Genomic DNA, 7,407 nt, shown 5'->3' with positions numbered 1-7,407 from the left:
CTACTTAAGAGAGAAGAGGGCAGGCTCCTGAGTGCCCAGGCCTGGGCTGTCATGTGGGAAGGGTCTCACCTTTCTCGCGAGATTGTTGTACAGTTAATCAAGTTGTCTGTGTAAGGCACTTGGTATCATTCCTGGTACACAGCAGGTGCTCAAGGAAAGATTAGCCACTTCCCCTTCCTCTGACCATTTTCAAGACAAACCAATCATCATTCTTGCCAACTCCCTATATAGTCTAGCGCCCATGGGATGCATGTGCTCCATGAAGCCAAGCAGGAGGAGATACTGAGCTCAGGATATTTTTTAATATTTGTTTATTTTTGGTGTGTTGGGTCTTAGTTGCCCCACGCAGGATCTTTTGTTTCAGCCCGTAGGCTCCAGAGTACATACTCAGTAGTTATGAACCATTAGCTTAACTGCCCTGCGGCAGGTAAGATCTTAGTTCCTGGACCAGGGACGGAACCCGGGTCCCCTGCAATGGAAGACAGATTCTTAACCACTGGGCCACCAGGGAAGTGCCCTGAGCTTAGGATTTAAGAGCAGAGGTTTTAACATTCAGCCAACTTGGGACTGAATCCTGGCATCTACACTTATGAGCTGGATCCTCTTAAGCAAGTGAGTTACCCTCTCATTGCCTCAGTTTCCTCACCTGTAAATTGGGACTAATACTAGAGCCCACCTCACAGGCTGGGTGTGAGGACAGGATGATTAAACATCAAACATTCAGCTCAGCCTGGCATACAGCAAGTACTCATAAGTATTATGACCATCATGGAACCTCCCGATCCCACCACTGTGCCTGACATTGAGCTCCCCTGGGTGACTGAGCTCTGAGGCTGGGTCCTAAGGACGTGGCTGGGGCAGAGTGCCAGGCCCAGCCCTGCATTCCGGGGATGGATGGAACGGCCACCCTTCAGTGGATTGTGGTCACGCAATCTACACAATCCACTGAAGTGTAGATTCGGCTCTGGGTTGCTGAGCTGGGGGAATCTGAGGGTTTGCATCCCAGCTGAGAAATCTAATAGTGAGATCCCAAGGCTGGGCTCCTGCACCCCCGGTGGGCCCCACCGCCCAGGACTGGCTGAGTCCCACCCTTGCATCTGAGATGCTGGACCTGGGGCCCAGGGAGGCTCACAGACACCCGCCCCCCTCATCTTAGAGTGGGGATCAGGCTTCAACTCGAGCAGGGGGGTGCTGGAGGCTGCTTCTACTGGCTCCTTCAGAGCTGGCCATGCCCATGCATTTCCAACCCTGTGTTCAACGATGCCATATCCGGAACTTAAATCAACCACGGTAGGAGAATTTGCACCGTGGAAATCAGCAAATAAACCCTGATTTTTTTTTCAATTTGAAAGTCAGTTTAACAGCACACTCCCGGGCCCAGGCTGTCTGCATGGCTCTCTAAAAACTGCTCCTGAATTCAACACTTATTAGATTTTACTCACATTCCCCCTCACCCCACACTGTCTTTGCCCCGTCTTTCCACCAGGAAAGTCTTTACATTCCTTTTATGATCTACTTCCTGGCTTAAGTCCCACAGATTCTATTAAATAAATATTAGGAGGGGTGGGGTGAAATAAAGTGCAAACAATGTTAGAGCAATGTCATGAAACACTACAACAGCTGTTTAAAAGAATGTTCTCGAAGACTTAAATGACAGAAAAAGTACTTTAAAAAAAAAAAAAGCAAATCATAGAGAATTCCCTGCCAGTCCAGAAGTTAGGACACCATGCTTTCTCTGTCGAGGGCCCAGGTTCAATCCCTGGTCTGGGATCTGAGATCTCACCAGCTGTGCAGCATGACCAAAAACAAGTAAACAAAAAAATCAACTCATGAAGAATACACAGTACATACAACCATATATAAGCATAAGCATGATGCTTATAGTATTGATGCCATAAAGTATTTTATCTTTTGGTTTTTGGCAGCAGCACGTGGCATGCAGGATCTTAGTTCCCCAATCAGGGATCAAACCCATGCACCCTGTATTGGGAGCATGGAGTCTTAATCACTGGACCACCAGGGAAGTCCCCATGAAGTGTTTTATATGCATAAAATTCTTTTCATATATATAAGATGTTTAGATATTATATATATATATATATATATAATTCTTTTCTTACTTAACAAATGTGCATTGGGCACCTACTATATACTAGGCAGTGGAAATACAGTGAGGTACAGACAACCCAGCCCCTGTTCTCTTGGGCTCCTAGGAGGGTGATAAGTAAGAGGCAGCCAGGAACAGACCTTCAGTAGAAAGCACGAAGTGTCACGTAGCCGATAAAGCATGCATGGAACTGGAGGGCTTTCTTCGGCGTAATGACATGTGCTTCTTTTTAATCAGGAATTATAATCAGAAAATGATTCCCACTTCTTCTGATCTCTGAAAGCCCCGCTGCCCCGCTGTGTGTGTTGTAGCTCTGCTTGCAGCCCCCGGGGAGCCTGGCCGGTGGCACAGAAAGCAGCAAAGACCAGCCCCCCTCCCCACTCCCTGCCGGTTGGCACTTCTCTGTGACCTTGGTCTCCTGTTCTCTTGTTCTGTGGTGATTTACTTACTCGTCTTATCTCCTAAATGTCAGGGACAATGTCTGATTCATGCGGTACCTCCCACACTGCTTGGCACATAAGAAAAACTCAAAACACACTCTCTGGATTAAGTAGAACTTGATTCTCCTGGAGGGCTGGAACCTGGCCTCTCTCCTGTGATATTGGTCATATTATTATTTACTTCCTTTCTCCCCACAGTGCCTTCGCCTTGCCAGTGCACCACCTCACTGCTGCACCCCCAACCTCTGAGCGGGAGGCAGATTCCTGCTCTGGCTCTGCAGACCTGTGTGTCTCTAGATCTCAGTTTTCCCGCTGGGAAGTGGCTCCATCTCCTCTGAGGCCAAGATCAGGGCAAGGCGGACCAGCCCCGGGCCAGGTTGCGGGTGAGGAGCGTGTTCTTTGTCTCAGGAACACAAAGTCCCGTTTGTGAGTGCCCGGCACGATTCTGGGCAGGGAGCCACGTGGGACAGGAGGCGACACTAGGCGGAGTGGGCTGGATTTCCAAACCCCCATTTGCGGGCTGGCTGCCGAGGAAACAGGCCACCAAGTCCCCTCCTCCCACGGCCAGAAGACAAGGTGTCCGTCTGTCAGGCCACACTGCGGCTTCCTTCTTCCTCAGACCTACTCCAAAGTGCCCCTCCCCTGGCCCCCTGCCTTGGAATGGAGAAGTAGGAAGGGGAAGGCTGACCAAGCGTGAGACTGGGGGTGGGGGGAGTGGATATTTCCAGAGCCTGTGGGTTTGTGGCCAAGAGCAAGGCCAGCTGAGAAGCTGTGTCTTGTCCTCTGTCGCTCAGCAGCCCCACTCTGTCCCCTAGGACATGGGGACAGAGACGGGGAGGGGGGGGTTCTACCTCAGCACTGTGACAGAGGAAAAACCCAAAGAGGGAGCAAAGCCAAAAACTCCAAAAGGAGGTGGGAGCAATGCCCCCATTTAACAGAGAGGAATGCTGAGGCCTTGGCTGGGGGTGGATCCACCAGCCACAGAGCTAAAGCCACAGCTCCAGCCTTCTGAGGACTAGTGTTTGTGTAGGGGCTGTCTCCCCGCCTCCAAGCCAGAAAGTTCCAAACCAGAGATGGGTTATGTCTCTATAAGCAAACCCCAGGGCCCTGCACCTCTCAACCTGTGTGTCCTTGGAGGGGTCACTTACCTCCTCTGAACCTCCGTCCCTTGTCTCTCATTTCTAGTCCAGACACTGCCCTTCCGTGGCCCTATGCAGTCCTCCTGAGAGAGGCTGTTTTTTTTTTTTTTTTTGCTGCGTTGGGTCTTAGCTGTGACACACGGGCTCTCTAACTGTGGGGCGTGGGCTCAGTTGCCTGCAGCATGGGGGATCTTAGTTCCCCAAGCAGGGATTGAACCCGTGTCCCCTACATTGGAAGGTGGATTCTTAACCATTGGACCACCAGGGAAGACCCCAATCAAATTTTACAATACAGACTTTTGTTCTCTTCTAGGCAGGGCCATATCCTCCTGCCTCAGGACTTTTGCATGTGCTGTTCTGAAAACTTGGAATACCTTTCTTCTCCTCTACTCACCCCTTCTTACCCTTCAGGCCTGGGTTCATGTGTCACTTCCTCAAGGAGGCCTCCCTGCCCTCCTCCTTGCACTCTGCACCTCTCCTGGCAATCCTATCAGAGTGTAATGATGTATTTACAGAGTGATTTATCTGGCCTCCCCATTAGCCTCTAAGCCCCATGAAAGTGAAAGCGTTAGTCACTCAGTCCTGTCTGACTCTTTGTGACCTCATGGACTGTAGCCCGCCAGGCTCCTCTATCTATGGGATTCTCCAGGCAAGAATAATGGAGTGGGCTGCCCTTCTCTAGGGGATCTTCCCGCCCCAATTGAACCCGAGTCTCTGGCATTGCAAGTGGATTCTTTACCATCTGAGCCACCAGGGAAGCAAGCCCCATGAGGACAGGTTTTCTCTTATCCACTGCTGTATCCTCACACAGTGCCTGGCACATAAAAGGTACTCCATAAACATTGGTTAAAAAAAAACAAAAACAAAAAAAACCTGTAAAAGAAGAGAAATTAAGAAGGGAAGGAGGCACACCAGCTTCAGGATGATGGTATCCTCTGGGGAGGAAAGGAAGGGAATAGGCCTATGGAAGGAAAGATCCAAAAAGGGGCTCAACTTGGGACTTCCCTGATGGTCCAGCGGCTAAGACTCCTTGCTCCCAATGCAGAGGGCCAGGGTTCAATCTCTGATCAGGGAACTGAGATCCCACTTGCTAAAGATCCCAGCTAAAGATTCCTCACGCTGAAGCTGAAAGTCCCCCATGCCGCAACTAAGACCCAACACAGCAAATAAAATAAATAAATATTTAAGTAAAAAGGGCTCAACTCTCTCTGGAGTGTTGAGGTTAAAGAGGATGGACTCCACTTCCAGATGGCCCGAGTTCAAAACCCACCTTTGACTTGATACCACAAGCATACTCCATAAAAGAAAATGTGACAAATCGGATCTCATCCCAATTTAAAACTTTACAAAAGACCATCTGAGGAGAATGAAAAGAGGAGCTACAGACTGGGAGAAGATATCCAACAGAGGACTCTCTGGAACATCTCGATATATATCTAGAATATTCAGAGAAGTCTCAAAACTCAGTTAAAAAAATCCAATTAGGACACAGGCAGCAGACAGGAACAGATATTTTGCTGAAGAGGATATACAGATGGCAAAGAAGCACATGAAAAGATGGTCACCATCATTAGCCAGTAGAGAGATGCAACGTAAAACCACAGCGAGATATTGCTACACACCAATCAGAATGGCTAAAACAAAAAATAGTGATGGCCATGAGGATGCAGGAAAAAACTGGATCACATACATTGCTCCTGGGAATATAAAATAGTGCTGCCATTCTGGAAAAGAATATGGCAGACTCTTAACGCGAAAACAAACAAAACCAAACAGGCACTGGCCATATGACCTAGCAATTGTACTCTTCGGCATCTATACTGGAGACATGAAAACTCATGTTCATACAAAAACCAGGAGAGGAATCTTCCCTGAGGCCTTATTCATAGTAGCCAAAGACAGGAATCAACCCAAAAATCCTCCAACATGAGTGATTTCTTTTTTGGCCCTGCCTCGCAGGATCTTAGTTCCCCAAGTAGAGATGGAACCTGTAGTACCTGAAATGGAAGCTCGGGGCCCATTCCTAACCACTAGGCCCCCGAGGAAGTCCCATAACGTGAGGTACATCCGTCCCATGGAATGCTACTCAGCAATCAAAAAGAATAAACATTTGTAACAAGCAGCATGGATCTCAAGAGAATGATGTTGAGTGAAAAAAGCCAATCTCAAGCGGTTACATAGCATATGATTCCAATTACTGTATAACACCCCTGACATGACAAAATAATACAGCTGGAGAACAGATGAATGGAGGTAGTGCTTAGGGAGGCAGGAGGGAGAGGATGGGTGCGGCTATAAAAGGTTGGATTGAAGCACCCTTGTGATGAATGTTCTGTATCTGGACTGTGGCAGTCACAGGAATCGATATGTGATAAAACAGCACAGAATGAAGGAATTCCCTGGTGGTTCAGTGGTTACAGCTCTGACCTCCCACTACTAGGGGCCCAGGTTTGATCTCTGCTCAGGGTACTAAGATCCTATAAGCCTCGCTATTTGGCCAAGTAAATAAGTAATTTTTTAAAATTGCATAGAACTAAATACACGCGCACACACATGCACACAAACAAGTGCATATAACACGGGGCAATCTAAATAAGGTGGGAGGATTTTAATCAGTGTCCGTATCTGATTGTGATCCGGGCTGTAGTTGAGCGAGATGTCACCACTGGGGAAAACTAGGTGAAGCAGTATGGCCTCTCTCTTTTTATTTCTTAAATGCACAGGAATCTACAATTGCCAGTAAATAAAAAAGCTGTATCCATACAGCTATCCATCTTTTAGAATGACTTTTACAAATGTAAAACTGACAGTCCCAACTGCTGGCGAGGAGATGGAGCAATCCAAATTCACATGCATTGCTAGTGTGCATAAAAAACAGTGCAGCCGCTTTGAAAACCAGGTTTGCAGTTTTTTGTACAGTTAAACATGCACTTACTATATGGCCCATCTATCATACACCTACGTATTTGTGCAAGTGAAAGGAAAGCTTCTGTTTGCACATAAGCCCTGCACGTGAACACAGGCTATATTTATAATTGCCCAGAATTAGAAATAATTCAAGTGGAGGACAAATAAACAAACTATAGTATGTTATCAAATACCACTCAGTAGTGAAAAATGCATGTCAATATGCACACGTCAGTATGAATGAATCGCAGATGAATACGGCTCTGTGGAAGAAGCCAGACTTGAAAGGCTGATCATGCATACAAGTCCACTGAGGATATTCTGGAAAAGGGAAATCTACAGGGAAAGGGAACAGGTCAGTGGTTGCCAGGGGCTGAGTGAGGACAAAGTGGATTATAAATGGACATGAGGACTTCGGGGGGGTGACGAAAATATTTTGTATCTTGACTGTGGTGGCTACACAACTTTATGCATTTGCTAAAACCCATAGAACTGTATGCTTCATATATATGGTGTTAGTGGTAAAGAACTCGCCTGCCATCACCTGCCAATGCAGGAGACATAAGAGACTCGGGGTTCAATCTCTGGGTTGGGAAGACACCCTGGAGGAGGGCATGGCAAGCCACTCCAGTATTCTTGCCTAAAAAATCCCATGGACGGAGGAGCCTGGTGGGCTACAGGCCAAAGGGTCTCAAAGAGTTGGACACGACTGAGCATGCACGCAACACAGCTGATCACACAGCCGTGTTAGTGAAGTCCTGTCGCACCCATTCGGGAGGAGGTTTGACTAGCCATGGGGCACCAACAGTAGCAA

Source organism: Bos indicus x Bos taurus, chromosome 17 (assembly GCF_003369695.1).
Source record: "Bos indicus x Bos taurus breed Angus x Brahman F1 hybrid chromosome 17, Bos_hybrid_MaternalHap_v2.0, whole genome shotgun sequence".
NCBI classification, from domain to species: domain Eukaryota; kingdom Metazoa; phylum Chordata; class Mammalia; order Artiodactyla; family Bovidae; genus Bos; species Bos indicus x Bos taurus.
The sequence above is the reverse complement of the archived record's forward strand: the minus strand, read 5'-3'. Positions refer to the sequence as shown.